Source organism: Cyanistes caeruleus, chromosome 15 (genome assembly GCF_971803275.1).
Source record: "Cyanistes caeruleus chromosome 15, bCyaCae1.hap1.1, whole genome shotgun sequence".
Lineage (NCBI taxonomy): Eukaryota > Metazoa > Chordata > Aves > Passeriformes > Paridae > Cyanistes > Cyanistes caeruleus.
In genome coordinates this window covers 4359192-4368618 of record NC_141715.1, presented here as the reverse complement: position 1 = coordinate 4368618, position 9427 = coordinate 4359192, and the positions used below count along the sequence as shown (strand labels likewise).

Below are 9427 nucleotides of genomic sequence, written 5' to 3'. Positions count from 1 at the left end.
AGCCCAAGAAATTATCAGTCTTGTGTTCAGTTTCTACTTCTGCCAAAGACTCCCAGCATCATCTCAGGCAAGTCCTGTGCCCCCTTCACACTTAGTTCTGTGTCTGGAGAGCACCAGGTCCTGTCTTAAAGAGGATCCTCATGGAGGAGCAAGTGAGGTGTGATCCAGGGGTGGGGGCTGGCTAAGCAGATGTGCTGGTTTGGGGAATGGCATCTTTATTGAGAAGGCTGAAATTGTTCCTAAAGCTACAAGAGCTTTTGAAACAGAGAGATTATAAGTCAGCCTGGCTCAGGTGAAGCTTTAGAATGCAACATGGACTTGGGGAGCTCAGAAATCTGGGTTAAACCAGCAGGAAATTGTTGATGTGCACAACAGTGCTGGCATTCAGAGTTAAGGTAGAATCCCTGCAGGTTCTAACTCGAGAGAAAAAAGGCTTCAGCACTGGCCACAGCCACCTACAAGCAGAATAGTGAAGACAAGCCCTTATTTCAACAGCAACTAATTGAATTATCAGCTATAAGAATGGTTTCTAAAAAGGTGGTGCCAAGTCCTGGTGCCTCCATTGGAAATGTTGGCATAGAACTTGCATGTTGACACTGAATGAGCACAGAACTTTGTGTGTTCAGCTGAGACCCCTCCACAGCCTGCCCACAGCAGCCCTGTGTCTGTGAGCAAATACTGCCCACATGCCAGTGGGCACTGTGCTGGAGCTGCACCCTCAGTACCAGCAGAAACATCCTGGCAACTGGAGAACACGGATTTAAGGCAACTCTTTAAAGCATTATTGCCTGTCTGAACAGCCAGCTCCTCACTACACAGGGTAAGGAGGGCAGGGGACAGTGGAAAACCCAGATGAGGGGTCAGCTTTTGTGGGGCAGAGCTCCTGGGGCACAATAACCCTGAGAAACCTTTTCTCCTGGCTAGTGAAAGTGTGCTGCAGAGTTCACAAACCACTGCTGAAATCTGAGCTAATATCAGCCCTGCTGAGACACCAGACCAGCCTGGACAGGACACCTGGGGTGTTTGTTCCCCCTTCCTGGCTGGTCCTGTCAGAGGAGCTCCCTGTGGACAGCAGAGGACAGACTCTTCCTGTCTCTCAGGGGTGAGCTGCTCATAGAGGCACAAGGTCTGTCCCAAATTGCGTTCTTCCAAAACAAAGCCCGGTCTTTCTAATTTATCTAAAATACAACCCTGGAAATGACACATCTCTAGATGTTCCCTGTTTAATATATTTTAAATAACACCACTGATATAAGGCACTTTTGGAATAACATTAACATCTGGGCTGACCCCACCTCCCTACCAAGTTTGAGCCTGATGTTAATTAAAACAGGCAAGTTATAAACCCCAGGAAATGGCAGCTGACCCTTGACTATGAATGTAATGCTGTAATAATATGCTGTAAAAACGAGGCACAGTCAAACTGCTGCCCCAGTTGTTCCTAGAAGGATGCTCTTTCCTTCTCACCACTGTGTTCCCTCTCTCCAAGAATGAGCTCATTATCCCGCTGGCACCCTCGACAGGCTCTGCTTTTGGGGTGGTAGCCTTCAAATTCTGAGTCACCTCCAAGGAAATGATCCCTCCTGACAGGAAAAATTGCTCCTCTTCTGAGAGGCACTTCTCATTTCTGTGTGAAAACTACTTCCTGACCACATGTGGTGGCTGAGGATCCCGTGGTGCTCTGTCAGGACAGACTTAACCTGAGCTGCCCTGATGTTTGGAAAAATATGGAAAAATAAGGAGGAACATTTTTTTCTTTCCGCTCCGTGTCCCCAGATGAGTGGGGAGGGTGGAGGAGGATGGCCCCAGGACAGAGGAGTGTAAAACCTGGGGTTGAGGGCTCAGAGCTTTGCTGTGAGCCACCTCCAGAGGTGGCAGTGAGAGGCTGCACTTTCCACTTGTCTGTGTGATTTCCCTTCTTTGGTGGTCCACAAGTGAAGGGCTGGAGGTGTCTGTGATGGGAAGCCAGGTAAGAGCTGAGAGCAGGAGGTGAGATGGGGTCAGGGCACAACTGGGGATACCCCCAGACTCATCACCACATCTCTCACTGACTAAACATTAGATGTGAATTGGAAGTAATTAATGGAACATTTCTGTTGTTGTTGGAAAACGTGGTACTGTTGAAATTGGAGCATTTCCTCTCAAGATGTTGCTTTTTGTCAAGCTATGAATCAAAAAAAACAACAGAACCCAAACAGAAAAACCCTTCCAAAGCTTAAACAAAACAAGCAAACCCCAAATCCAAAGGGCTCCTTGTCCTGCAAACTCCTCTGAAGAGACCCTACAGGTTTCAGTTCCTGTGGCCCATCGGAACCCAGCCCAGCAGCATTCACAGCATCCCACAGAATATGTCCCTTTGTTTGTAAATAAATTAAATGAGCTTTGGAGCAGATACATTTTATCTTCTGTGTGAGCTGGAGGAACCAGGATATGAGCCTACGAAAGGCTGGGTTGTAATGGATACACCCTGCCCCTTCTCTCTTTGAGGCATGGGAAAGGTCAACTTTTGTCCTCTAAAATGTGTCACTGCTATAAATATGACTGCATAATTTATTGCAAATTGTTTAGCAAATTTATTGCAAACTATTAATAAACCTCCTTGAAACGGCACAATGAGCGTGTGCAATAAACAAGGGAAATATTTGCTTGATTCAAACCACATTGGATGATGTTAAATTAATGTTGAATAGATACATTTGAAGGCCTAGAGGGATGAGTGCAGGCAGCCACCGGATGCTGAGCGCCCGCCCTGAGCACACATGTCAGAAGATGTTGGGGAAGTGACCGAACCTTTTTTGTCAATGGCTTAAAGCTGAGATAAGCCCCGAGTGTTTAAATTGGCAATTCTAATAGCTACCTGAATCCAATCCAATTCACAGCAGCTTGGCTTGTAAGGCAATCGGTGATACAGTGTTAATGCCAACTAATCTGATAAAAATTGACACAATGACAACGTTGGGCCATTAGTTACCAGCAGTTTTTATGTCTGTGTAAATCCATCGTGTTTTACAAGGTGCAGGGGGATTCTGGGAGAATCTTTTTCTGCTTGAGTTTGTTTTTTGGTTTTGGTTGTTTTTTTTTTTCAGAACTGTGGAAATAAAGCGGTTTTGCCGCCGAAGCAAACTCATCCTCTCGCCGTGTGTGCTGCCGCTGAGAGTGTTAAATGGCAAAATTCATCACAACTAATTTCTATTTGCCATCTATTAGGCTACATTGTTTTGTCCTCAACGTCAGGTTAAATAATGAACCTCTCGGAATAGAGTAAATTAACCTCCACTTTATGTTCATGTCATTGTCAAATGGAAACATCACTTGTACAAATGAAAAAGATTCATTAGTAAAGCTAATGCATAGGCTCCACTCCAGTAAAAGATAAGAGCGATTGAGGCCTTGTCATAATGCAGTGTCGAACCGCTGGCTTGTTATTTATGATGCCTGCCATAATCTTTGGAGATTATTTTCAGCAATGGTAATTAGCACACAATGCATCAGGAACAATTATGGAACAATGTCTTAGCTTGACAGGTATGCCACCCTGCTGCAGGCGGGCTATGATCCATGAGAAATTCAATCAAATCTGCATGCTGCAGGGAGTTTATTAATATTTCTCCTTCCGAGGCAGTTTGAAAGGCAGCTATGCTTGACCGGCCACCCAAAAATACTTAGCAGAGTGATATGAGTGTGCTCCTTGTTAATACACACCTATCTGCACAGAGCCTTCCTGTGCACTTAGAGCTGATTAAAATAATGTCTGTGAGTTTGCTATTTACCACGGTGAAGAGAAAATTGCTACCTCTGCTCGCCGGCCATGGGGCCTCGTTCAGGGTAGGCTGTTGCTGAAGGAGCTCTGTAACGAAGTGGCAAATTCCAGCACTGACACAGATCCTGTAAGTCTGCAAGAAGCAGGGGGAATACGCTGATTTACAGCTCCTCATATCCCAGTTTAGGAATCAAAGTGTCCCTGATTAAGGCAATTTTCCACCAAATAGCACAAATGCAGCAGCGTGGCAGTTTCTCGTTTCAGGCATCCCAACAATCCTGTGTGAAGCCTCTCCTGAGGGCTCTGGGGCATGGACAGGGCACACAGGACAAACGTGGCTCAGGAGCACAGGCACAGAGATAATGTGTGTGACACCCTTGCAGATGTAGCCTCTGTGGCCACAACTGATTTTAGCACCTGCAGAAAAACTCTTCAGGTATTTTAGAGTCAACCCCACAGGCACCTTTTTTTTTCCCTATGTAGTGACATGAGGATCTTCCAGCCAACTTCTATCCCTGTCCTGGAGTGCATGGCAGAGCTGCACAAGATAGAGCCAAGCTGAGGTGAGGAGAGACACAAATCAATCACACACCAGTCTTTGGAAAGACAATTGTTTTCAAAGTTTATTAAAAAATAACACTGCAAAGCCTGAGAGCACCTTGGCCAGGTCTTACAGGACTTTTGGCTTCAAGTTTTCTAGGTGTACATTTTGAGATAACTTCCTAATAAATGTTTAGCATCTTTTTTGCTTGATAACAGACTGAGGAATACTTCATCATCCTCATTCAATAAAAATACATCATCCTGCTTCTTTCTACATGCAGAAGTGGCAGTGCTAAATGCATATTTCTGCCATTCTGCATCATTATTAATGATTTATCATTGTCATCCTTTAATAGGCCTATATCATTATTAGGATTTCTTTTGTTCTTAATAATGCTTAAAGATCATTAAGAAACAGAATTCATGCGCACATGTCAGTGGGTGAAGAGACACCCTTAAAAGAAGGGGACAGCTCTGAGTGGAGAGCAGGAGTGTGGGAGGGACGGCTGGATGCATTTAGCAGTACCAACCATATTATAAAATCATCAGTCAGAGAGGAATTGTTGCTTTTTGTTTATTTTAACATTATTTTCCATGGGGACTGCTGCTAGGGGCTGAAAGGCATGTCTAAGTTGTTTTTTTTTTTCTAATGCAAACATTGTTTGGTATTTCTGTTGCACACAAGCTCTTTCCTTCCTCTTGTTTGGTATTTAAATGTATGGATGGCTTGTGATTAGGAGCAGGTGGAGGGGGAGAACAGGACAAAGTGATTTTAAGTCACTCCTCTTTTGTGCCACCATCTGTTCCTGGGCTGGAGAGAAACTGAATGCACAAAAAACTGATCGGCACCATAACTTTTCCAAAGAAAATGAGGATGATCAGGAGAATCCCCAGGGACATGGGCCTGATGGGAGAGGTCACACCCTCCTCCTCTATACCCTGACAGATTGCTGCGCTGCTTTTCTGCTTGCAACAGACGAGCCACCATTTATTAATTATGGGTTGTTCTGCTGCTGAACCTAAAATTCAGGCCCCCTGTGCTCGGTGCTGTATTAACACAGGGCTCAGTGGCAGCCATTGGCCCCAAAGACCTTACAGTTTGCATGGAAGAAAAAAGAAAACAGATGGATACAACAAACCGACTGCAGGAGCATGAAGTAACCATGAGACAATTATGATCCGTTAAACTATTCAGGTCAGGAAATGCACTGCAATACCATCCCCAATTGAAACACTAGAAGGATGCTAAATGGGCAGAGAGCAGAGTGTAATGATTAGATTTGGGACAATGGATCGAATGTTCCGTTGCGGAGATTGCCACAGGATTTTTAATGACCGGTTCTGATCATGGCTTGCCTTTTACAGACTGCCCAAGGAAATTGTGTCTCCAGCTGCTTTCTACCTTCTTGGTGTGCACCTTGTGAAGGCCTGTAGGGCTGGTGTTTAACACCCACAATAATTTTGATGAGATAATCTGCAATAACAAAGCAGCAATCAGCACCAAGGGATTGCTGCAGCCAGAAGTGAAGCATCTCCCATCAGCAAACAGCTTTTGGTTGCTGCAGCCATCCCTGCAAAAATACCTGTGGCTCTAGGAGCACTGGAAGTTGCTTGGGGACAGGTTCAGGGTGTTCCAAGGGCATTTGCTCAGCATGTCTGTGAGTCAGCTCAAGGAGAGGGGCCTTTAGAGGGCACTGAAGAACTCCTCACTGAGCTCCTGGGTTCTTCGGGGATGGTGGGAGCTGTGCATGCGGCATCTGAAGGAGCCTTGAGCCCAGATCAGTGACTGCTCAACTGAGACAGAGCCTAAAAGCAGTGAAGGAGACATGCAGCTCTCCCAGGAGCTGGAGATAAATGGGATGTTCACAGCACTCTGCTGTGAACATCCCATTTTATGAACATCCTCCTGTCCCCTGTGCTCGGGGACACTCAGAGCTCTGTGAGCTCCTCATTTGTGCAGCTCTGTGCAGAGCAGCACTGGGCAGGACACTGTGCTGCCAGCAGACAAGGTCCCTGAGGGGCTGAAGACAGTTCCAGTCCACCAACTCAGAGTATTTCCCACCTCTGTTCACCCCAAGAGAGGCTGAGATCCTTCAACACCTGGCTCTAGGCAGGGCTTCTCTGAAGGTGATGCTGGCCTGGGGTGATGCAAACATCCAGTGAGGGAGGACAGAACAGCGATGTCCCTCAGAGACTGAGAACAGTTCACTGGTGAGAGCAAAGCTCCTGCCCGTTGCTGAAAGAGCCCTTCCAGGCTGTGGGGTTCTCTCTACTTGTACTCACCTTCTGTGAATGTTTGGGTAGGCTCCAACCTGTTGTAGCTCTCCAGAGTTTTACATCTTTAAATCAGGTATTCAGAGCTCTTCAGACTCCAGGTTGGTCCATACAACTAAACCCTGACAAAAACTCTTTAATGCTTTATACAAGTATTTTCTTTTTAATGATTCCGGCCAGAGATGCTGAGTTGAAGAACCAAACTAATTTCATGTGCTTCTCCAACACCCCATTATGACATTTATGACATATTTTTCTGTTTAGAGGGATGATTTTTTCCAGATGCCAGTACATCTAAAACTACCTAATGAGATTTCCACAGATGTAGAGCTTAAAACCATCTATGGTATTTTTATTTTTCTCTCTAAGTAATGATACTTTCCAACCGAAACATTTCCTGAATAAAGCACTAGAAACAATTGAATGTGTATCAGATTCATAGAAAGAAAAGCTTTTTCATTGGCAGTCAGGTATTGTGATTGAGTCTTGGCTTTTCACCCACTTGATTAGAAATGGGTTTTATTTTCTCTGGAGCTGGTCAAGATTGAAAGACAAAATTTCAAATGTAGAGTTTGGGGTAGACAGGGAGTGCTCCAAAGGCTCTGCAGTAACATCACCTCCCTAATTACAGTGTCTTGCTCTGTACATTGCAAAGGAGGTATTATTGGTCATGTTTTACACTGGGAAAACACAGGAACAGAAAGATGAAGTGACTAATGGGTGATTCTCCCTCTTTTCACCACAGGTGGAAGAAGCCTCTGTTTCCCTGAGGACAGATGGAGCTTCCCCTCTCTTGTATTTTCATCCTTTGGGGGATGGTGATGATGAGGGGTTTGTATCCCTCCGTCCCTGATCTTTTTGCCATCCCTAATCAGCCTATTAAGAGGGAGGAAACCAGGATGACAAGTGTTATCCCATCAAACTGCAGTAAACTAGGAAGCTGCTCATGGTGGATATTTGTCTGAGCCTCAGCAGGGCAGGGTATTTATTTTTATATTGCTGCTGGATGATCATTTTCATCCCTTTTGTTCTTCACATGTTTCTTTCCTAACACAGCTGATGAGACCCACAGTTTGTTCAGGATCAGGGAAAGCATCTGACTCCCAGAGAGCCCTTCCCCTAGTGAATATGGAATAACTAGCACAAGGACAGGATCCTGTGTTATTTGGTGGCTGGTGCTGGGATTTCTGGCCTGAGAGTGACACTCAAGATGTGGGGACATGAGGAAATTGTTTAACTGTGACTTGGGTGGGTGAAAGTCCTGCTATCTACTGCTTCCCCACATGTCTTCTTGCTTTCACACAGAAAAATTATTATATTCTTTCAGAATGACCCCTATTACACTTAAAATAAATTGCAGCATTGTCTGGAAATATTTAAGCTGAATCTCTTTCAGTCTTGTAAGAGCAGAACACCCACAACCAAGGAAGGGAGGCTGGGCTGTTCCAACGCTGAACTCAGCCTTGCAGATGTCTGTCACCTGTTTCTAAGGAAATGTGCAAGTGTTTGGGAAAGAGCTGGGCTTCTTTGTTATTGTGGGAATCTGAAACCACTCTGAACTTTGCCCTTCTATCCCCTTTCCAAAGTTCTTCTGGGTTTTTTTTTTCTTTTTTTTTTTTTACAGAAGAAAAATTGCTGGGCTCATACTCCACTAATTGGTTTGCATTAAGGGCTTTTTTTCTGAAAAATTCCAAATGCTCTTAACTCCTGCCCAAGCCAAAGCTGCTCATCACCTTGCCAGAACCAAGCTGCAAGACTCAGATTTGTGCCACAAGCTAGAAAGCCGATCTGCAGTTGGTGTTAAGTGATCCCTTCAGCCAACGCCCCCACTCCTGGCTGGGGAAGGCTGTCACTCAGCATCACAGATGGAATTAATACATGAACCCAGACTGTACCTGCAGCAGCTTTTCCATTCGTGGGGCCCACACCTCTTGCCCTGCTAGGCAGACAGCTGGGCAGGGAAGAAATGAGTGGTTTGTCTTCTACCTGCTGATGGGAGCTGCTAAACAAAAAGCTGTTGAGCTCTCAGAGAAAGGCAGAAGCTGGATGTCTGCAGAACAGAAGGGGAAACCTCCTGGCCTGGATCTGGCCCTCATTTTCTTTCTGGGCAGCCCAGAGCTTGTTTATTCCTCTTCCACCTTCCAGCTACTGCAGGGGACTCTTTGCTGTACTCCATCACCAAAATCCTGTGCCTTCACTCCCTGGCCTGCCAGGTCACTGTGCCTCCCAGGAATAACAGAGCAAGTAGAAAGCATGGCATGATGCTTGTCAGGAGGAATCTTCCCAAACTGGTGCCATTGCTATTCAGGAGTCTGTTCTCCACCCCAGCACAATCCTGTCTTGGATAAGTTTCTCTCCAGCACAGATTGTGTGGGCAGAACTCAACTGGTTTCACTTCTCCACGGGAAAAAACACACTGTAGAGTGGGATGTTGCCACATCTGGCACAACCTCACCAACACCAAATTTAATAAATCAAGATCAGGATCAAGAGGATCATCAGCTGCTGTATTGGGTGGGACTGCCAGCTGAGATCATTCTGGATCCAGAATGAGATGGATGAGGTTTGTCTCCCTGCTAACAAAAGAGGTATGGTCTCACTTGGAGTCATGGCCAACCTCAGTGAAATATTTTGGTCTTAGAAACCACCTTGAAGAGGGTGTAAATAATGTACACTTTTGTATTTCATGTAATGAAACAGCTCCTGGTCAGCTGCCCTGTCAGTTAAGGATTACACACCCACCCCTTTTCATGATTAATCAGATGTCAGGATGTATGTGCTCTCCCAGCATATCATCCCATGGCAAGCAGCAGCACTTTTACAAATGTAGAAAGAAAGAAAAAAAAAAAG

The 9427-nt window shown here is 45.3% G+C and overlaps 1 long non-coding RNA gene across 1 annotated transcript; it reads left to right on the top strand.

The window, feature by feature from the left end:
- The first annotated feature begins 736 nt into the window (after positions 1-736).
- Positions 737-7851, top strand: LOC111935366 (uncharacterized). The gene is made up of 3 exons (XR_002867669.2): positions 737-820; positions 4244-4323; positions 7323-7851. It is a non-coding gene; the product is annotated as an uncharacterized LOC111935366 (long non-coding RNA).
- Positions 7852-9427: the final 1576 nt, after the last annotated feature.